This window comes from Podarcis pityusensis (assembly GCF_964106645.2).
Source record: "Podarcis pityusensis genome assembly, chromosome: 8".
Classification (NCBI taxonomy): Eukaryota; Metazoa; Chordata; class Lepidosauria; order Squamata; family Lacertidae; genus Podarcis; species Podarcis pityusensis.
The window spans coordinates 9539276-9562873 of NC_138033.1; the positions used below are offsets into that span (position 1 = coordinate 9539276).

The 23598-nt window shown below is 45.7% G+C and overlaps 1 long non-coding RNA gene across 4 annotated transcripts; it reads right to left on the reverse strand.

Annotated features, from left to right (window-relative positions):
• Window positions 1-5931: 5931 nt before the first annotated feature.
• On the reverse strand, window positions 5932-16588 carry LOC308484565. 4 transcript variants are annotated; one of them, XR_013989989.1, is made up of 6 exons: window positions 16503-16588; window positions 14501-14559; window positions 12179-12271; window positions 9121-9253; window positions 8038-8138; window positions 5932-6209 (listed from the first exon to the last, which is right to left on the reverse strand). It is a non-coding gene; the product is annotated as an uncharacterized lncRNA (long non-coding RNA). The 4 variants fall into 4 exon arrangements; XR_013989990.1 differs by having other exon boundaries at window positions 8038-8294; XR_013989991.1 differs by having other exon boundaries at window positions 5932-6268; window positions 8038-8294.
• Between the last annotated feature and the right edge of the window lie 7010 nt (window positions 16589-23598).

A 23598-nucleotide genomic window follows, 5' to 3' on the forward strand; every position in this document is an offset into this window, starting at 1 on the left:
AAGCAACAACAGATCATTCAGAATCATTTAACGGGTGAGTTGTTATGCTTTCACTGTTAAAGAGCTCCTGAGTTATGCACTCTTGGTTTGCGAATGTAAAGCATGTTGGCGGAGTAAGGAGATTGCATTAAAGAACCAAAGTTATGTTACACAACTCTACAGCGAGGCCTCTCCACCACTCATTTTCCAGCAGCAACACTTGACAGCTGAGGTGCCTCTGCTAACTGCCCTGTCTTGCTGACTTACAGGATTGGCAAAAGAAGGGGGAAGTTGCAGATTTGACTCATGGAATCACCTGGAATGTGCCCATATGTAGGAGGCGGATGTGGTAAAAGCACATGGACTTGTGTGGGAATAACAATTAGCTTTCTGTTGTGTCTGACTGGTGCGTATTATTATTACTGACGGGACTCAAGATTGCATACAGATAAAAACAAGAATCTCTAAAAGCATCGAAAAGGAACTCGAGGAGGAGTGCAGGGTTCTGTTCCCCCCTTTTTGATTATGTTCTCACAACAGCCCTGTGAGGTAGGTTAGGCTGAGAGGCAGCAACTGGCTACCCAGTGAGCTTCATGGCTGAGTGGGGATTTTAGCCTTAGTCTCCCAGGTCCTAGTCCAGCACTCTAACTGCTAGACCACACTGACTAGCAGGCTAAGGATACATTTCTCAACCCACTAGGAGAAAGCCACATTAGGACTGAGTAGACACGGTTAAGACTTCACTGTCAATGTGTTGACCGAGATGTAAATCCTCTTGGTTTCAGTGGTAGTTGATTCCAAGTAAATATGTTTGGGTTGACAACCATGGGGTATTTTTAACCACTAGGCTTCTATATATTCTTGAAAGGTATTTCATGTGATCAATTAATACAGAAATAATGTGAATGTCTTGAATCTAGGGTAGCAAGGAGCTACTCACCTATTCACCTGTAACCATGAAGGATCTTCTCCAGATGACTAAACTTGGAGTATTTTGCAAAAGTCTTCTTTCACAAAAGAAAACACGCTTTCTCCAACTTCCAAGTGGCATTAGCTAGCCCTCCCCGTTTGGTGTCATCTGCAAATCTGATGAGCATCCCCTCAATTCCTTCATCCAAGGACAGAACGCTGTGGCACACCACTTGTTACTTTTTTTCTAGGATGACGAAGAACTATAGTGAGCACTCTTTGGAGAGCCAGTGTGGTGTAGTGGTTAAGAGCGGTAGTCTTGTAATCTGCTGAACAGGGTTCGCGTCTCCGCTCCTCCACATGCAGCTGCTGGGTGACCTTGGGCTAGTCACACTTCTTTGAAGTCTCTCAGCCCCACTCACCTCACAGAGTGTTTGTTGTGGGGGAGGAAGGGAAAGGAGAATGTTAGCCGCTTTGAGACTCCTTCGGGTAGTGATAAAGCAGGATATCAAATCCAAACTCCTCTTCTTCTTCTTTTCTTCTTTGGGTTCAGTCAGTCAACCAGCTGCAAATCCACCTAACGGTTGCCCCGTCCAGCTTTATCAGTTTCTCCACAAGAATATCATGGGGGACTTTGTCAAAAGCCTTGCTGAAATCAAGAGACCACAGCTGTCAAGGGTGCTCCCCAGCCAACGGAATGCACACAGCAGATAGTTAGCTCTTTATTGTCAAAGATAACACAGTCATTTCTACATCTCCAGATACCTATCCACGCTAGTCAAGCCTCTAAGCAGCTATTCCCTGGTCCACACTCTATGGAGCAGTTGCAGAAACAGGGGACCACTCCGTCTCAACCAGTTTATGTACCTTCCCCTGATGAGCTGCATGCACACAGCCAGAGACTACACCTGCGAGGCAACGTCCTCTGCTCGTCGCTTTTCGAACCCCTCCTGGTTCTGGGAGACGATGGTGCAGGAGAAAGTGGAGACACACCTGGCCCGTCACTTGCCTGATCTGAAGCTGCCCCTGCTCCTGACCTTTGCCTCCTGGCCAGTACAGTTCCCCACAAATCACAGATCCCCTTTCCCAAATCAGATTCCAACCTCGCTTCCCCCATTGCGCACACACCAGCACCCTGCCAGTCCCTGTCACCAGCACTCCCCTGATCCACCAAACTTGTAAAAAAGAGAGAGAGATTCGTCCAGCATGACTTGTTTTTGAGAAACCCAAGCTGGGCCCTAGTAATCACAGCATCTTTTCCTAAGTGCTCACACACCGACCTTTTAATTATCTGTTCCAGGACCTTTCCTGGTATCAACATCAAGCTGACCGGTCGCTAGTCACCTGGTATGAAGCATAGCTTGCTTGCTTGTTTGTTTGCTTTATTTGAAGTATCCCTAATCCACCATTCACCCAAAGGTTCCAGGGTGGAGACATACACAATATAACCAACATTAATCAATAACATTAAAACAACATAAAAGAAAATGGAGAGTTTAATTTGCAAATAAAACCAGCAGTGGCGACATAAATCCAAACTTTCACCCCTCTTCAAAAGCCTGCTTAAAGAGGTGCTTTGATGCCAAACCACACATTACCCAGATTTCTGTGTAATTTTTCCTTTGATTATTATTTTTTAAATGAAAGCAGCTCTTGGAGGCTACAATCAGCAGCGAGGAAAGGTGAGTAGGGAAGAGGCTATAAAGGTATTTTTTCACCCGAAACATGCCCCGTCCAGCTGCTTTTTCCTCCCATACACAAAAAAAAAATCTGGGCAAAAGTAGCTCAGTTGTGTTTATAAATTTTCCAGTTAACCATTTCTTCATCCCATCACATGTGTTGAAGTAAGATTCAGCTGCGAGTCCAGTCAGCATCTGTATGTGGAATGGGTTATGTTTGTGCACCATCTTGCCCTTTGCCTCAGGTGGCAAAATGTCTGGAGCCAGCCCTGCGTCCTAGCAGTGAGCTACAGCCCATTCCCCGAGTTGCCATTTCCTGACTGGGAATCAATTCTGGTCTGCAAAGGTGATGTCGCCAAATCTCGACCATGAAACCATCAAGAATCACTTTCACACAGAGACCTGCAAACATGGCGCTAAGCAATGATCCATGTGGATTGATTTGGGAGGTACACGTGGGAAGTGAAGGAAAGTTTTTCGGAGGGGGCAACACACACTGGGCTTGCATCCCCCCCGCCACCCATAACAAATTGTTGCCAACGAGGTCTTTAGTAAAGGTAAAGGTACCCCTGACCGTTAGATCCAGTCACGGATGATTCGGGGGTTGCAGCGCTCATCTCGCTCTATAGGCCGAGGGAGCCAGTGTTTGCCAGCAGACAACCTCCGGGTCGTGTGGCCAGCATGACTAAGCTGCTTCTGGCAAACCAGAGCAGCGCAGGGAAACGCCGTTTGCCTTCCCGCTGGAGTGGTACCTATTTATCTACTTGCACTTTAACGTGCTTTCGAACTGCTAGGTTGGCAGGAGCTGGGACCGAGCAACGGGAGCTTACCCCGTCACAGGGATTTGAACCGCTGACCTTCCGATCGGCAAGCCCTAGGCTCAGTGGTTTAGACCAGAGCGCCACCTGTATCCCGAGGTCTTTGGTAGTTATGCAAAATAGCTCTTGTGCATTTTGGCAGCCAGGAACCTGGATGAGAGGAATTTATGTCCGTTGATGGCCTGTGACAATGGATCCCAGCTACATGTTACACCCCACCAGCCCGGATGTGTGTGTGAGTGTTTGTGTGAGGAGGAGGGGATTGAAAGGAACAGTTTTGACAGCCTTGATTGGGGCAGCCTTTGTTTGTTGGGAGCTGACTGAGGAAAACTGCTAAGCAGCTGGCAGAAGGCACCTATTGCCCCTGTGATCTGTGAGGTTTGCTATGGTGGGGGGGGGGGGAGTTGTGGTAGCCAGCTGAGGTGATGCACAATGCCAGAGGAGGCCAGTCTCAAGATATGTAGAGGGTCTTCGTTGTTGAACATTAAAGCAGTGCTCTCAGCCTCAGTGTAACCAGATGCTTGAAGCTTGACCAAAGGTAAAGGTAAAGGTAAAGGTAAAGGTAAAGGTAAAGGGACCCCTGACCATTAGGTCCAGTCGTGGCCGACTCTGGGGTTGTGGCGCTCATCTCGCTTTATTGGCCGAGGGAGGCGGCGTACAGCTTCCGGGTCATGTGGCCAGCATGACTAAGCCACTTCTGGTGAACCAGAGCAGCACACGGAAACGCCGTTTACCTTCCCGCCAGAGTGGTACCTATTTATCTACTTGCACTTTGACGTGCTTTGGAACTGCTAGGTTGGTAGGAGCAGGGACCGAGCAACGGGAGCTCACCCCGACGAGGGGATTCGAACCGCCGACCTTCCGATCGGCAAGTCCTAGGCTCTGTGGTTTAACCCACAGTGCCACCCGCGTCCACAGCACCACCCACGTCCCAAAGGTGATGAGGCTCAAAGGTGACCATAGTACCTGAGAGACACTCATGGAATGGACAGCTGAGAGCAAATCATAGAATTGCAGAGTTGGAAGGGACCCCAAGGGTCATGCAGTCCAGTGCTTTTAATTGTTTTTGCATTAAAAACAACAAAGGGTGCTTCCAGACCATTTTCACCCCCCTGGGTAGGATTCATTCACACACTGGAAAATTCAGGCTGAACAACTGAAGTCGATTTGGAACTTGTGCAACAGACCTCCTTCCTCAAAAGATCAGACTTTTTGCAATAGAGAAAGTGATGGGGAAATGCACTGGGACTTGTGGGATAACCTGTTTTGACGTCACCTAACCTCACCACAAACAAATGAGGATGAATGCTCATTAAACAGCCAATGTCATCTAACCTCTCCCAAACGTGCAAACAAATCCAGACTAATTCTCGATAAACTAGTTGTCCTCTGAAAAAGACCAGAGTCTTGCGGCAGCTTAAAGGCCAACAATTTTTTGTGGCAAAGGTTCTCATGGATTACAGTTCACTTCGCCAGATGCATGAAATATCGTCCTGAACTACAGGTGTGTGTATATGTATCCCTGTAACTCCAGGTGAGATTTTATGATTGTTGCTGCTTTTATTCTGTGATGTGTGGTGTGTGTGTGTATTGATTTTATATTCTGTTCATGTTAGTCACCCTGGGAACTTTGTTGAAAAACCACCTAGAAATGCAAGCAAGCAAGCAAGCAAGCAAGCAAGCAAGCAAGCAAGCAAACAAGCAAGCAAGCAAGCAACCAAGCAAGCAAGCAAGCAAGCAAGCAAGCAAGCAAACAAACAAACAGATAAATACTTTTTAGTTATGGCGCAAGAAATCTACAGAACAATCTTTTCAAACAGAAACTGGAATCAGAGTGAAATGTCATGAACCGGTTCTGAATGTGAAAAATGACAATTGGGGTCAGGTAATCCATTATTTGGGATGTGGGTGGCACTGTGGTGTAAACTGTTAAGCCTAGGACTTGCTGATCAGAAGGTCGGCAGTTCAAATCCCCGTGACGGGGTGCGCTCCCGTTGCTCGGTCCCTGCTCCTGCCCACCTAGCAGTTCAAAAGCTCACCAAAGTGCAAGTAGATAAATAGGTACTACTCCGGTGGGAAGGTAAACGGCGTTTCCGTGTGATGCTCTGGTTCGCCAGAAGCGGCTTAGTCATGCTGGCCACATGACCCGGAAGCTGTACGCCTGCTCCCTCGGCCAATAAAGCGAGATGAGCGCCGCAACCCCAGAGTCGGTCACGACTGGACCTAATGGTCAGGGGTCCATTTACCTTTAATCCATTATTTAACTGATTTTTTAGTACAGTGGTACCTTGGTTTATGAACTTAATACGTTCCGGAAGTCCATTCTTAAACTGAAACTGTTCTTAAACCGAGGTGCGCTTTCTCTAATGAGGCCTCTCACCGCCAGTGCCCTGCCACCGTTCAGATTCCATTCTTAGACCGAGGTAAAGTTTTCAAACTGGCACACTATTTTCGGTTTTGCGGAGTTTGTAAACCGAATCGTTCTTAAACAGAACTGTTCTTAAACTGTTTGGCATCCATTCCTTGCATTGTCGCTTTAACACCTCTTCATGTAACAAATAAGTTTTTTTAATGTGTCTTAATGATTAAGCCATAGAGGTAAGTGGGTACACAAACTTATTGTCTTGGGTGGAGATACACAACAGTCAAAGTGGGTGGAAGAGTTCAGCCAGAACTTGCAGGGTTGTTGCTTTGTCCCATTCAGAGATTGCAAAACCCACTTACAGTTTGTCTAGTCATGGATGGGGAACTTGTCACTTCCCAGCTCCTGTCAGCCCTAGCCAGCAGTGCCAGTAGTCGGGGATGAGTTCTAGTCCAACGGCATCTGGAAAAACGACAGCTTCCTCACTCCTGAAGGTGTTATCATTTGGAAAATTCCAAAATCTGCTTTAGGGGGGAACTTTTATTGGCCCAAACAAAACGTTATGAAATAGTGTGCAGAACTCTCATAGACACAACTAGAAATCTGCAAAGCACCGAGCAGAGACTGTGACAAAATGCTGGCTCTGTGTGTCTTGGAGACAAATGGTGGGATATAAATAAGCAAATAAATAAAATGGCTCCAACAATAATCAACGTTTTTTCTTACTCCTTCCTGCCCCTATTTTGCTTACCATGTGGCCTGGTTAAGAATTCTGGATAACTTTGACAGTTAACACTTACTATGAATTTAAACACCTGTTAAGATATCGTAACTAAATTTTGCACCCGACTAAGGAGCTAGTTTTCATCTGTGTCTGGACACAATTTATCAATATAGCAAACTGAATCTCTCAAAACTGCATTGATCTTAAACAAATATTGCATGATGGTTCCTGAGATCAAGGAGCAGGTTTCCTCCATATGTTTGCAAACAACTGGACAGCATTTCAAACCTCTGTCTGGTTCCCTGTAACCTCACTTCTCGCAACGAGGGAACCGCCAGAAGGCCCTCGGAGCTGGATCTCAGTGTCCGGGCTGAACGATGGGGGTGGAGACGCTCCTTCAGGTATACTGGACCGAGGCCGTTTAGGGCTTTAAAGGTCAGCACCAACACTTTGAATTGTGCTCGGAAACATACTGGGAGCCAATGCATATCTCTCAGGACCGGTGTTCTACTGTATGGTCCCGGCAGCCACTCCCAGTCACCAGTCTAGCTGCCGCATTCTGGATTAATTGCAGTTTCCGGGTCACCTTCAAAGGTAGCCCCACGTAGAGCGCATTGCAGTAGTCCAAGCGGGAGACAACTAGAGCATGCACCACTCTGGCGAGACAGTCCTTGGGCAGGTAGGATCACAGCCTGCATACCAGATGGAGCTGGTAGACAGCCGCCCTGGACACAGAATTAACCTGCACCTCCATGGACAGCTGTGAGTCCAAAATGGCTCATAGGCTGCACACCTGGTCCTTCAGGGGCACAGTTGCCCCATTCAGGACCAGGGAGTCCCCCCCACCCACTCGCCCCCTGTCCCCCCCCCCAACAGTACTTCTGTCTTGTCAGGATTCAACCTCAATCTGTTAGCCGCCAGGCACTCACACAGGACATTCACGGCCTTCACTGGTTCTGCTGTGTGTGTAGAGCAAGCCTGATACCCACATTTTACAGACAGGGAACTATTACAGAATGTCTTGACCAGGGCCACATAGATTTTGAGCCAGTGGCAGCGCTGAGACAGAAACTGCATCCAAATACATCTTTCTGTTTGCTGGACTACTAGATGAAATGCCTAGAAATTAAAATGTTGTACACTGCCCTGGGATTGTTGGATAAAGGGCGGTATATAAATAGAAGAAGAAGAAAGAAGGAGAAGGAGAAGGAGAAGGAGAAGAAGGAGGAGAAGGAGAAGATATGTTGCATACAGCCACATTACAAGTGAGCATTTGGCACGTACTAAATAAGCATGGGGCCACTTTGTCTTTTTAGACTTTGCATCTGACTAGCTTAATTTTCTTTAAAATTAAAATGTGCCAGTCCTCTGGGCAATGAAGCAGTTAACACTGCAGCGAGGACGATAGGATGCTCCTAAAAGGATGCTCAGGCATCATTCAGGAATTAATCTCTTAAAATTACTTTATTTTCCTGATGCTAATGTGTGGAATGCTATTATGTGTAATTACTGTGCCCATAATCTCTCTTTGTCACCTTCTCCCTTCCTCTTGCATACTCTTCCTACCTGCCCATTTCTTAGACACCAGGATAACGTTGGCTTGGGGAGTCACCGGGTGGTTGAGAAAGAACCTTGGGTTCCTGCACCGGAATGGGTGTGCTTTCAGGCTGAAGCAAGGAAGAACACCAGTGGCTAGCTTGGAGGGACTTGTGTGGTGTGTGACTTAAGGTTCCCAGAAAAACGATTTCCTTGCTGGGTTAGTTGGGGAATAACCTGTGCCGAGCCACACAACATCCTTGCCTCTGTTTGCTGCAGTCTGTGGGCTCAAGAGACAATTAGAGGGGAGTGAGACACAAGAGCAAGAGCACTCCCCTGTTTGTGAGCTTCAGCTACCAGTATTCAGACTCATGCTGCCTCTGATTCTGGATGTAGTATACAGAGCTTCCAGGCCTCTGTACTCTTGAGATTTGGCTGCCTCTTAACTCAGGGATGGGGAAACCTGTGGCCTTCCAAATATTGCGGGACAGCCACTCCCACCTTCCCTGGCTGTTGGCCATGCTGTCTGGGATTGATGGGAGTTGGGTCCAAAAGCATCTGATGTTCACAGGCATACCCTCCAACACTTTGAAGCCAAAATCCAGGATGCCAGATTCAACTTTTTTATCGCAACAGTTTGGGGTGCTGTGATCTCATGCAATTTCACTTTTTTCCCGGGTGGAAATTGAGCGAGGTCACAGCAAGCAAAACGGCCACCATTCTCTCATGATTAAAAAAAATAGGATGTCCCTTTCTTCCGGGACACTTGTGGGGTATACACAGGTCCCTCATCACTGCCTCAGTTAATATGAATTAGGGTGTAATCCTAAAGATATATACCTGGAAAGATATATACCTCCATTGAACTCGATGGTGATTGCTTCTGAGTACACACATGGAAGACTGTACTGTAAATCCAATTAAGTAAAACACAGCTCATTAGATTGTTTCCTTTAGGGCAAGTCTGTAATTCAGCTTTTAAAACTGACTTAGGAGTTCAAACATCAGACACACCCACTTGATGCATCCTTCAATGGAAACATAAATCATGCTAATAAAATTCCAAACAGTTCTTATAATCTTAGAATCATCCATTGTCTTTAAGCAAATTACCTTTCCTGAGGCTTGTCACTGCATCACAATTGCTTGCAGATTTGGCCCAGTCGGGTTTGAATACTGTTATGTGCTCTCCCCACTTTCCTGAGATGTGAGAACTTCTGAGAAAACACTACTTGGGTTTGGCTTCCTATGGAGGAGAGACAAGTAGAGATGGGTGCTGTTTTGTAATATTTGATTCATTTAGAAATCTACAGTAGTGACTACTACAATGAATGAGAGAGCCTCGTCTGTCTGGAGAAGTAGGGGAGAGCTTAAGGAGGTTTTGAATAGGGTGGCCAGGTGACAAAGAAAAGAGGGCATGTTCACTAGTCATGTAGAAGAGAGAATTCCAGCAGGTATATAGTGCATGACGAGCTGCACTGGATGAAATTATCCCTTCTATGCGACAATTAAAGGTTCAGGAGCCCCATCCATACCACTATTAAAGGTGCAGGAGCCCTGTTCATTTTTTGGCATCTGTCCACTCTATTTGGCCAGCAAAGGAGAATGCTTTACAAGTGACTGGGAGAACTGATCCTGATGGATACTAGCATGGCTTGCTTACTTGCAAATTAACAATCCAGTACAGTACAACCGCATTTAACTTGTACATTTTCAAATTACCTGGCTGGAGGCTGGTGGGTTGAAATCAAACAATTTAAATGCTGGAAGTTGGAGAGCTTAAAAGCTCTTTTGGCACAGGGTTTTCCCAGTGTGGAAGGAGCTTTTAAGCTCTCTGCCTTGCTTACCAGACTCTGGGATGCTCTTGCAGGAACTTGCATGACCCTGCAAGATCTCGTGGGAGCATTCCAGAACCTTAAAAACAAAGCAGAAACCTTAAAAAACTCTCTTTTTTGTTTGCGGGGTGGGGGTGGGGGTGCAAGGCCCTCTTAGCACACCAACTCTGGAAAAATAAGGCTGCTTGCTTGGGAAGGGGGCTGTCATTACACCAATCAGGCCATTGTTCTGTCTAGCATAGTATTGTGTGCTCTGATGGGCATGACTGTCCCAGGTAGACTTTCCAACCCTCTTTACAGAGATCTATCAGGTGGAGTTGTCAGAAATTGAAACATCTGAGTACGAAACATAGGTTTTACAACAGTAGTGGGGAACATTCAGCCCCCCCCCCAAGGCAAATTAAGTCCGGCAGGTATCCTAATTAGGCTCACAATGCAGTTCTCCCCAAACCGTGCCAGCCTGCCCACATACCTGCCATTACCAGGTATGTGTGACACCAGGTGTGGGGCAGGTGAAGACACAACTGCAAAGCAGGAGGCTCTGCTGGAATAATCTGGTTCTGAAGCATGGGAAGAGAAACGTAAAGGGAAACACTTCTTTTGCTCTTGAAGTTTGAAAACTAACCATGAGGTCTGCAGCATCTGCCGCCTATCAGCTGCACTTGTTGATTTCAAACTCCAAGGGCAAAGGAAGGGTTTTTCAAGCTTGTCTGCAAAGGAAAACACTTCACCTGACACCAGGGCAACAGCCAGTGACTGACAGGTAGCGAGTCCCACCTCCTGCCAAATTGACCCACAGCTGTTGGGCGATATGTCGCTGGACCCAGTTCCTTATCTCTGCTTTACGAATAAGCTGTGTGCTCCACTCAGGAGATTAGAGTGTGTTGCAAGTGCAGTGACTGAGGTGTGCCCAGTCAGAGATGAGGATGTGTGTGGAGTGTATTTTATGCAGGTGATTCAGACTGTTTCACCTGCATATATTATATAACCAGGGCCACCTGCTGTTCATAGGACTTCACAATAAGGAAGTGCATACCCTCAAGGATTTCTCCGATGAAAATAGGAATGTCCTAAGGAAAAGCAGGACATTCCGGCATCAAACCAGAAACCAGGACAAGCTTCTCTAAATCAGGGAAATCCCTGGAAAATAGGGACACTTGAGAGGGTCAGGAAGTGCTGATGTTCACTTTGTGTTTGCTTGATGTAATTTGTAGGAAAGCTTCCCTGACCAAAGGAATTCAAGCACCCAGAAATATTTCCCCCTACTAGACTAGACATTACATAGGAGATGTATTCATCAAACTCCAGTCTTGTTTGCTTTTTTAAAAAATTAAATGAATAACAACCTTCGTGTTTGCAGCATAGGTTGGAGGGACTGCTTAGCATTTTTCCTTTCTGGCATTTTTTTCACTCAGAACCTGCTGCCTCACATTTTAAAGATACAGAATAAACCTTATCTCACCACCACTCCCCAGCTGCTGAGAGAAAAGTAGTGTAGGAAAGAATCATTGTGCATGAACAAATGGTGGAAATGGTTAAGCAGCCCCTCACCTTTCATTTTCACTGCTCCTGAATGCAGCCTCCGAGGTTGCTATTCATAAAATGAATTTTCAGAACAGATTCATGTGCCTCCAAGTGTAATGGCTAGTTGATTCACTCAAGGAGCTTCCAGAGTATCACTATTTTTTGGTGGTATTCAATCACATCCTGGTGAACTCAGGCTACACAATTAAAGCTGATAACTGGGGCTGTTCCAAAAGATTGGACTTTTTCTGATAAGAAAAGTGATTGGAAAATGGCACTGGAAAGTGTGAGACAATGCTTGGTGCGACATCGTCTAACCTCCCCGCAAACAAGTCAGCATAAATGCTTCTGAAATAGCTGGCGTCATCTAATCTCTCCACAAAGAGTAAACAGGAGTGTGTACACAGGACACCAGAGAGGACTGGACACTGTAGCGTGCCCTTGAGTGGCACAATCTCATGCTTTGTGCTTGACTTCTTGTGGCACACTTGCCACAGACTTTGGCCACCACTGAGCATAGGGCTTGTTCAATGGCAGATTTCCTGATGGATTCTCATGTGACCTGCTCTGGCCTGTGAAATTAAAAATGGTTTTTTGCTGTGTGTTTAATTGTCTTGTAGTACATCCCTGACTTGGCTGGTGCTCAGTAGTGGCGCTAGTGCACAGGCTAAATCACTGCTTGACCTTCTGATGACCCTGTCAGTTCAAATCCTGCTTTGAGCTCCAGTCCTGATAATTGACAAAAACGGCAGATGAGGGACTAGTGTAGCCGACGATTCATGATTGGAATAAAATACTTAAATAAAACTCACTTAATTAGAAATATTTGTTGATTTCTTAATCGCGAAGCTCTCTGAGCAGCGTACATGATGGAATTATTCACAGAGCATGGCTAAAATCCATGGCTGTTAAAAGAAACAAACCCAAATAAACATAAACTATTAATAAAACGCAGATAAAATGAGTAGTACTTCTAATAAAACAAAACAAATATAGATACCGTAACTGAATTTTATGTGTGGGCAGGCTTGCTGAAAAAAACAAAACGGTTTTCTGCAGTCGTCTAAAGTTATAGAGTAAAGGCACCTGCCTAAGGCAAGGAGTTCGAAAAAGGCTAACAGATGCAACAAACTCTGATACAGAATGATGAAATGCATACCTTGACTAAACTAATGAAAACACGTGACAAAGGGAAAGGGGAAGTGTTTCCAGGGAGAAAAGGCATTGCAAGGATTGCAGACAATGCTAGTCATGGAAATGTTTTGTCGGTTCTTGGCTCCGAGTAGGAGTGTGACAAATATCTTATTAATGCTAATCATGCATAGTCCTGACAATGCTTTGTTTATTTAGCAAAAATGATATCCTGCCTTTCAGAGAGAGAGAAATCCTCTTAAGACAACAAACAAATATATATAAACTAAGGATGCCTCCAGACTATCACTATTTTGCAGGAGGGAATCAAGCACATATTGGAAATTTAGGTTTGCAAAATTAAAAAGGATTGAAGTGCTCTGTCAATCTAGTGCAATGGAAGAACTTTATGTTATTATTTATTAAATTTGTATACAGTGGTACCTTGGTTTATGAACTTAATCCATTCCGGAAGGCCGTTCTTAAACAAAGCATTTTTAAACCAAGGCGTGGTTTCCCATAGCAGTGGGGGACTCAATTTACAAATGGAACACACTCAACAGGAAGCGAAACATGTTCTTATTCCAAGGCAAAGTTCCCAAACCAAAACACCTACTTCCGGGTTTGCAGCGTTCTTAATCCAAGTTAACTAAGCTGTTCTTAAACCAAGGTACCACTGTACTGCCCTTCACCTGAAGATCACAGGGCGGTTCACAATGCAAATGCCTGGTTGAACAGAAACGTTTTTGCCGGCGCCTAAAGATGTATAATGAAGGTGCCAGGCACACATCCCTTGGTAAAGCATTCCACAATCGAGGAGCCACCACAGAAAAGGCCCATTCTTGTGCTGCCACCCTCTCCACCTCTCTGAACGGGGCACACCAAGAAGGGGCTCAGATGATGATCTCATGGTCCAGGTTGGATCATATGGAGAGAGGTGGTCCTTAAGGAATTGCAGTCCTGAGCCGTTTAAGGCTTTATAGGTCAAAACAAGCACTTTGAATTGTGCCCAGAAACCATTTGGCAGCCAGTGCTGTCAGGCCAGGATCGGTGTCATATGCCCAAACTATCTTGTCCTGGTAAACCACCTGGCCCACTCCTTCAGAGAGAGTGTAACCCCCTCAAGAGCTGGCAACCTTTCATCCATCCGGTCTAGGGAACCACCCGCTAAGAGTGCCTCAGTTTTATCTGGATTGAGCTTCAGTTTGTTGGCTCTCATCCAGTCCATTACTGAGGCAAGACATCAATCCAGTACTGCCCCACCTGTGGATTTAAAGGAGAAGTAGAGCTGTGTGTCATCACCGTATTGCTGACAACAAACTCTGGATAACCCCACTCAGCAATTTCATGTAGATGTTGAACAGTATAGGAGATAAAATTGAACGCTGAGGAACCCGACACTGAAGGACCCAAGAGCATCACCTTCTTGGAATGGCCATCCAAATAGGACCAGAACCACCGCAAAGCTCACCCCCAACTCAGACAGCTGCTCCAGAGGGTACCATGGTCGATGGTATCAAAAGCTGCTGAGAGGTTGAAGAAAATTAACAGCGGCACATTTCCTCTGTCTCTCTCCCAAAAGAGCTCATCATACCGGCTGACCAAAGCAGTTTCTGTGCCGAAACCCCAATTGAAATGGATCTAGAAAATCTGTTTCCTCCAAGAGTCCCTAGACTTGGTCCACGACTACCTGCTCAAGAACCTTGCCCAGGAAGGGGAGATTGGCTGGTAGTTACTTAATTTCCAAATCCAGGGAGAGTTTCTTGAGGAGTGGTTTTGCCACAGGCTCCTTCAAACGGGCAGGGACCCCCCCCCTTGCAAGGCAATATTGAACACCTCCCTGGTTCAGCCAGCTGTCCCCTCCCTGCTAATTTGTATCAGCCAAGAGGGGCAAGGGTCCAGAATACAAGTAGTTGCCCTGACAGCTTGTCCACATCCTTGAGCTTTACTAGCTAAAACTCGCCCAACACAACAGGAATGGACACCCCTTGAGATTTATCTACCATTAATAGCAGAGTCAAGATCCCGGTCACAAGCTTCATTCAGCTGGTCCACAGCATACCTGTACAAAAAAAAATGCAATTAATAATCATGCACCATCTAGTACAGCAGTTGCTACAACAGGCCGAGAGGTCATTTAGTGATCTGCTAAGATGCTTAGCAACTTTCAAGTGGTTTATAAGGGGGAAAAGTTTGTGTTTAAAAAAGATAAAGGAATCACCACATCAGAGCAAAATAGATAGACAGCAACAGTTTTATATTTTTTAAAAAGTCACAGCACTATTGTGCATGCTTCTTTCATGTGGCGAAGGCTTATTAACTGGTTGCCTACCTCACTAGACTGGAATATGTACATTGTTAATTAATATGGGTGGTATGAGCTGAAAACACAAATTTAAGCCGCTCCAGCCTACCACAACTGCTTTGTATTTCTTGCCAAGAGATGTTGGCCCAGGAAAAGTGATTGCTTTAACCCACATGGTGACACTCTGCATATCATTGTGATGATGCTCTCACAGGCCCGCCAGTTTAAAATAAAAACAAACCTATCTGCTTGGAATTCAAAGGAAGTCAAAGCACCAGTGGAATCCTTAAGGGGGTGGAGAACTGGAGAGGAACTGCATCCCTAAGATGTAAACAACAAACAGCCTTACGGTGTTGCAAAGACTAACCTGGATGGATTGTGGCATAGTAAGGAGATCCTCTCACCGTTTCATCCTACTCGTGCTGTAAGATGTGCAAAGAAAGCTCTCCTTTGCATTCCACTGTGTGGGGTAGTCTCATTATGTGATGAAGCAAGAAAGAGCCCTCTCTGTAGTGGTGCTTTGCTGACACTTTCCATCATTTTGGTGCCAAGTTTTATTTATTCATTTATCTATTGCATGTACAGTGGTACCTCGGGTTACATACGCTTCAGGTTACAGACTCCGCTAACCCAGAAATAGTACCTCGGGTTAAGAACTTTGCTTCAGAATGAGAACAGAAATTGTGCTCTGGCGGCACGGCAGCAGCAGCAGGCCCCGTTAGCTAAAGTGGTGCTTCAGGTTAAGAACAGTTTCAGGTTAAGAACAGACCTCAAGAATGAATTAAGTACTTAACCTGAGGTACCACTGTGTATCCCACCTTTTTTCTCTAAGGAACTCAAGGTGGCGAACACTGGTCCTCCCCCTCCTCGTTTAATCCCCAGAACAACCCTGTGAGGTAGGTTAGGCTGAGAGGCAGTGACTGGCCCAGTTAGGTTCATGACCAAGGCGGGGGGGGGGGGGATTCAAAGTTGGAGTAGTCTCCAACTACTACTCCACACTGGCTCTTATAAGTAAGAGATTTACTTATTTGCAAAGGCATTTTCATTGTATTATGTGTGTGTGTTCTTATTGTTTAAACTGGTTTTCAGTGGTTTGTATTTTTGTTTTATGTTACTGCGTTCTGTATTTTGCACCCCATCCTGGCATCCGCTAAAGGACGGGCTATAAATATTCCTCATAAGTAAATAATTCATTGAATAAAACTGTTAGTCACTGAGGTGCCACAAGGATCCTTGACGAATGGAGTTGCCTCTCTGGAATTCATCCCAAAAGTAGTCTGTGACAGAGATTTAGTCGCTCATCTATGAACATAAGCCACTTACACTTCTAGCAGTCAGCCCAAGTCATCGTGAGCACTTCTAATGCTGAAACCAGTACTTTTCCCTAGGCAACCAGAATATGATAAATATTTATGGCAAACACTTGTTTCAGTGCCATGACTGTTAAAGTGGTACTGTATTAGTGTTTTACATTTATAGTGTGGATGTGATCAAAGCCAGCTTCTGGATACAGGCAGCAGATGGTTTGGATGAGGAAAGATCTTGGACTGCCCAGATAACCAGCAGAAAAGGAGGAGTCTGGTCCCTAATGAGTATTTCCTGTGCACAGAGTAAGATCTGCTCAGTCACCCACTGCCAAATGATTATTGCCAGGTAGGCTGTCATTAACTATAGCATAGTCAGGCTGCGGACACACTAACCTGTTTGGAGCACAAAAATATAGTTCATCTCAATCCACAACTGTTCATGCTCATCTTCAACGTGCTGCTTTCAATCAAAATTGATTCTAGATCCTGCCGTGCACAAGGGTGGGGTGTGATTAGTTGAAACACATTATAAACCCCTCCCCTTGTAATAGGATTATCCACTCCTCTTCCTCCCTGTACACGGTCCAGGTGAATGATGGAGGAAGCGGTGACTGCAATCTTGGTTATTAGTCCACCCACAACGGAATTAGGCAGGTGTGGTTACACCCCCCTCCTCAATTGCTGGAACCATCTACAAACGGACACAATTTCCTACTTTACAATTGTATGGTTATATGGCACTGCAGGGTAATGCAGAACCAACCTGCTTTATTCTCGGATTGAAACCAGTTTCTCAATAAGTGGTTTTGTTCAGCAGGGCAAGGAGAAATGCAGCGCATCTAGATTGTGTGTGAACTATGTAGAAAAAGCAACTAATTACAGCAGAACAGAATGTTTGCAAAACTAACTTATTTGTCATGCTACTAATAAAGTAGACATTTGGCTGCCATAGCAAAGCCCATTGCCCTGCTGGACATCAGCCAAAAAAAAACTCTATAGCACAGGCTTCCATCTTGAAAAGTCAATACCTATGGCATTTCAGAACATTCCCATCTTGGTCAGCAAACAGTTGTTGCAGTTTGGATTGGGGACCCAGAAGTGGACCCGGACCAACAGAAAAAAAGATTTAGAGGATCCCCAGTGTGCCAGTGAGAAAGCAAATTGGATTGTGGAGTTTTGTCTTGAAGCAGCTGCAGAGACCGATCCACAACTGGGGTGGCTCCAAAATTATTAAACCTGTGATTTTTTCTGAAGTAGCTGCTTAATCTGCAGGATCTGTGAAAACCCCAAGATGAAAACAACATACAGTAGGACGCTGCCTAATGTGTGTGTGTGTGTGTGTGTGTGTTTGTATTTTTTTGTGGGGGAGGCTGTTTACTTTTGCTACAGGGATTTTTCCTGCAAGTTTTAGCAGTGGTTTTAAAATGCTGTTGATCTGTGCTTTTTGCAGGTTGTTAAGTGGTGAGAAAGGGATGTGGGTGGCGCTGTGGGTTAAACTACAGAGCCTAGGACTTGCCGATTGGAAGGTCAGTGGTTCGAATCCCCGTGACAGGGTGAGCTCCTGTTGCTCGGTCCCTGCTCCTGCCAACCTAGCAGTTCGAAAGCACGTCAAAGTGCAAGTAGATAAATAGGAACCGCTCCGGCGGGAAGGTAAACAGTGTTTCTGTGCCAGAAGCGGCTTAGTCATGCTGGCCACATGACCTGGAAGCTGTACGCCGGCTCCCTCGGCCAATAAAGTGAGATGAGTGCTGCAACCCCAGAGTCGGCCACGACTGGACCTAATCGTCAGGGGTCCCCTTACCTTTAAGTGGCGAGAACTGTTTAATGGTTTTAAGAACATGGTGTGTGTGTCTGTGTGTGTGTTTGAAAGCCACCTTGTGCTGCAGTCGCCCAAGGGAAAAAGAAATGATTGTGATGATTGTTTGGGTAACTGTGTGTTTGTTTGAAAGCCGTGTGTGCTACAAGGGCACAAAAAAAGGGAAAGAATGAACAAAGGCCTTAGGGCGATACAGCTCTGCCACTGAGGTTTACATCCTGACTTAAACATGTCGGAAACCCATTATCTTGTGCATGCCAAGGTGGGGTAACTGGGTAAGCTGGACTGGGATGTAGAAGTGACTGGGAGTGTGCACCATGGGGAACAGGGTGGCTTGAAGAGTTCACAAGGGACTGGATATTGCTAAACAGGAATAAGCTGTTGCTGTGTTAGGTTGGGATAAAAGTGATGTTGTGTTACGATATGTTTTTGATGATGTGTGTTCTAAATGCCTGTTGTAACTTTTCTGTTACTTTTCCATAGGGGAGCTGTGTGTGGTGCATCCTGGGTGGGTGATGTTATGAGTTTGTGGGTAACAGGCACCCATAATTTCTGGGTTTGGTAGATGTTATAATTTAATCGATGCTTGGAGTATTGAAATAGGTTGCCAGGCGCTGGATTTAGCAAAGTGACAAAATACAGGCCAAACCAGTTTTTCTGTGTGTGCAGGAAATCGCCTGGTGAAGGAACCATCAAGGAGAACAAAGGAAGGGAATAGGCAGAGTCATTAAGCCAACAAAGACAGGAAGGGAAGCTACCAGCAAAGCTAAAACTGTGTGCCAGCCAGCAGATGGGTTGAGTCTTGCACTGTGCTCTGGGTAGTTAGCAAAAGACTTAGGACAGATGCTTTTTTTTCGGGGGGGGCGAGTTTCAGGATTGGAGTTGGCCTGCTGTAAACGGGAGGGAAAATACTGGTAGCTGCATTTTGTAAATGTTTTGCGAGCTGGAGAAAGCGGGGTCAGAGCACAATGCAGGCTAGCAGTTTGAATCCAACGTTGCACCCATGGGAGAAACAGGACCTGCTTGAAGTGTCAAGCTCTGAATTTCTCCACCGTAGGCTTAGGTTGTATATATGTGTAAATAAATCATATGTCATAAAGACACCACAACAGTTGACTCTGTGCCTCATTTCTGAAGGAAACACAGACCTTGGATAAGCGCCTGGACCCCTGGAATCCCACACTGCTTGGAGGTTGCGGTGGCGCGTAATAGTATGTTTTAACATTTTGATTCTTATGATTGTACAGTGGTGCCTCGCAAGACGAAATTAATCCGTTCCGCGAGTCTCTTTGTCTTGCGGTTTTTTCGTCTTGCGAAGCACGGCTATTAGCGGCTTAGCGGCTTAGCGGCTATTAACGGCTTAGCGGCTATTAACGGCTTAGCGGCTTAGCGGCTATTAACGGCTTAGCGGCTTAGCGGCTATTAACGGCTTAGCGGCTTAGCGGCTTTAAGAAAAAGGAAACAAACTCGCAAGAACTCGCAAGACATTTCGTCTTGCGAAGCAAGCCCATAGGGAAATTCGTCTTGCGGAACGACTCAAAAAACGGAAAACTCTTTCGTCTTGCGCGTTTTTCGTCTTGCGAGGCATTCGTCTTGCGAGGTACCACTGTAAAGCACTTCCTCTGCCCCAGCCGCAACAAAACATGACTCTCCTGCATCCCTCTCTACAGCCAGAACAGGCACTGTAACCTTCCAACACTTTGACTTCACACCCAAAGGTCCATGGTCTCTCAAAAAGACGGATGCCAGCCAACGTGCTTTGAGGTGCTTTATAGTAAGCATTCTAGAAACTGATGACTATATAGTGCAAAATAAAATATACAGCTGTTGTTAGTCCTCCCCACCCCACCCAGCTGCATTGGCTGCTTATCTGCTTCCAAGTACAGGTCAATGAACCTGCCTTGACCCATAAAGCCTGAAATTGGTTGGGGGGCCAGGTAACCTGGAGGACTCTGGTGGAATCTAAGGTAAAGGTAAAGGGACCCCTGACCATTAGGTCCAGTCGTGACTGACTCTGGGGTTGCGGTGCTCATCTCGCTTTATTGGCCGAGGGAGCCGGCGTACAGCTTCTGGGTCATGTGGCCAGCATGACTAAGCCGCTTCTGGCGAACCAGAGCAGCGCACAGAAACGCTGTTTACCTTCCCGCCGGAGCGGTACCTATTCATCTACTTGCACTTTGACGTGCTTTCGAACTGCTAGGTGGGCAGGAGCAGGGACCGAGCAATGGGAGCTCACCCCGTCGCAGGGATTCGAACCGCCGACCTTCTGATCGGCAAGTCCTAGGCTCTGTGGTTTAACCCACAGCGCCACCTGCGTCCCTCTGGTGGAATCTACACACACATATAAAAAAGGTTGTGAAAATGCTTTTTTAAAAAAATGTTCTGAAAAATACATTGAATTTGCCATAGCTCAATGTCGCCATCTAGTTTCACATCTGTATATTGCACTTTACAACACACTTTAAAACAGGCATCCCCAAACTCGGCCCTCCAGCTTTTTGGGGACTACAACTCCCATCATCCCTAGCTAACAGGACCAGTGGTCAGGGATGATGGGAATTGTAGTCCCAAAACATAGGCGGGCCGAGTTTGAGGATGCCTGCTTTAAAAGTTTTATTTGCAGCTGTATAACTAAGTCCTCTGTCCCTCCATATAATCCTTCCCGAGAATCAAGATCTTCGACAGAGGCCTTTCTTGCCTTCCTTCCAGGTATCCAAAAGATGGCAATGTTTAATATGCTATTTTCTATGCCCCCCTCAGTCCTTTGATGGCCACCAACTTGAATGACTTTAAAAGAGAATTAGGCAAATTCATTGAGATAACGCTGTCAGTGGCCACCAACTCTGATGGTTATGTTCTACCCGTAAGGTGATCATTCACTGTTTGCCCTTAGGAGGTTGGCTTAATTTTTTTCTTTTTAATCAGGTCTTTTGGCCCTCATACTTATTTGGGCTGCTGTGAGTTCTGCTGTTTTCTATCACTTGCTTACATTATTATACTGGATTGAGTGTATACCACTCTGATCTCCTTAGGGAGGTAGAACAAGATAAGGATTATTTTATAGAAATAAAGATCTAGGGATTTGTAGGCTGAAGAACTGGACTTTACAGATTCTTAATGTTTGCCTGACAAATTGCTGTCCACACACCTCGAGCTGAAAACAGTCATCCATTAGAAGAGGCAGATTTTACCATGCTGTTATAATCATAGAATCATAGAATCATAGAGTTGGAAGAGACCACAAGGGCCATCGAGTCCAACCCTCTGCCAAGCAGGAAACACCATCAGAGCACTCCTGACATATGGTTGTCAAGCCTCTGCTTAAAGACCTCCAAAGAAGGAGACTCCACCACACTCCTTGGCAGCAAATTCCACTGTCAAACAGCTCTTACTGTCAGGAAGTTCTTCCTAATGTTTAGGTGGAATCTTCTTTCTTGTAGTTTGGATCCATTGCTCCGTGTCCGCTTCTCTGGAGCAGCAAATAACAACCTTTCTCCCTCCTCTATGTGACATCCTTTTATATATTTGAACATGGCTATCATATCACCCCTTAACCTCCTCTTCTCCAGGCTAAACATGCCCAGCTCCCTTAGCCGTTCCTCATAAGGCATTGTTTCCAGGCCTTTGACCATTTTGGTTGCCCTCCTCTGGACATGTTCCAGTTTGTCAGTGTCCTTCTTGAACTGTGGTGCCCAGAACTGGACACAGTACTCCAGGTGAGGTCTGACCAGAGCAGAATACAGTGGCACTATTACTTCCCTTGTTCTAGATACTATACTCCTATTGATGCAGCCCAGAATTGCATTGGCTTTTTTAGCTGCCACGTCACACTGTTGGCTCATGTCAAGTTTGTGGTCAACCAAGACTCCTAGATCCTTTTCACATGTACTGCTCTCAAGCCAGGTGTCACCCATCTTGTATTTGTGCCTCTCATTTTTTTTGCCCAAGTGCAATACTTTACATTTCTCCCTGTTAAAATTCATCTTGTTTGTTTTGGCCCAGTTCTCTAATCTGTCAAGGTTGTTTTGAAGTGTGATCCTGTCCTCTGGGGTGTTAGCCACCCCTCCCAGTTTGGTGTCATCTGCAAATTTGATCAGGATGCCCTTGAGTCCATCATCCAAGTCGTTGATAAAGATGTTGAATAAGACCGGGCCCAAGACAGAACCCTGTGGCACCCCACTAGTCACTCTTCTCCAGGATGAAGAGGAACCATTGATGAGCACCCTTTGGGTTCGGTCAGTCAGCCAGTTACAAATCCACTGAGTGGTAGCATAGTCAAGACCGCATTTTACCAGCTTCTTTACAAGAATATCATGGGGCACCTTGTCAAATGCCTTGCTGAAATCAAGGTAGGCTACATCCACTGCGTTCCCTTCATCTACCAGGCTTGTAATTCTGTCAAAAAACGAGATCAGGTTAGTCTGACATGACTTATTTTTCAGAAATCCATGCTGACTATTGGTGATCACAGCATTCCTTTCTAGGTGCTCACAGACTGTTTGCTTAATTATTTGCTCCAGAATCTTCCCTGGTATTGATGTCAGACTGACTGGGCGGTAATTATTTGGGTCCTCTCTTTTCCCCTTTTTGAAAATAGGGACAACATTTGCCCTCCTCCAGTCTGCCGGGACTTTGCCTGTTCTCCAGGAATTCTCAAAGATGACTGCCAGTGGTTCTGAGATGACATCTGCCAGTTCTTTTAATACTCTTGGATGCAGTTCATCTGGCCCTGGAGACTTGAATACATCTAAACTAGCCAAGTATTCTTGTACTATCTCCTTAGTTATTCTGGGCTGTGTTTCCTTTGCTGAATCATTTGCTCCAAATTATTCAGGTCGGCATTGTTTTCTTTATCGGAGAAGACTGAGGCAAAGAAGGCATTGAGGAGTTCAGCCCTTTCTGTGTCCCCTGTTTGCGTTTCACCATCTTCTCCTCTGAGCGACCCCACTGTTTCTTTGTTCTTCCTTTTGCTACGAACATACCCATAAAAGCCTTTTTTGTTGCTTTTAACCTCTCTAGCAGGCCTGAGTTCATTCTGTGCTTTAGCTTTTCTGACTTTGTGTCTACACGTGCTGGCTATATGTTTGAATTCCTCTTTGGTGGTTCCCCCCTTTTCCATTTTTTGTACACATCCTTTTTTAATCTTAACTCAGTTAAAAGTTCTTTAGATAGCCACCCTGGCTTCTTTAATCAGCTGTGAGCATGTGGTAACTTTTGTGTGTTCAGACTCAGAAACCGCCCCCTAAATAAATTCACACTTGACTCAAAATTTTGGTTTGGTTTTTGGCAGAATTTAGGCCACAACTTTATTGATTACAGAAAGTGACTGGTGGCATAGGCTCTGGTTTGACTAGCTCCCTGCCATGCAGGTAGCGCTGACCCTGGGTACCAGCATAGGTCAGCCAAGGATGAACACCTGGATAAGCTGAAAGCCGGGCACAGGCTAACTCCGCCACCCAAATGTCCCCCGGGACTCAGGTACGGGCACAACCCCCTCTCAGGGGTTGACCAAACCATCGAGTCCCTGGATTCCTTTAACTGAATACTCTTTACATAGGGATGGTGAGAGCGTTCTCCCATCCCTATCACCTGAACCAGAGCCTATCCGCAACCTAACAAGTTGTGACGATTTGCTATGCGGCAGGTGAAACCTAAATGGCAACAGTCAATCAG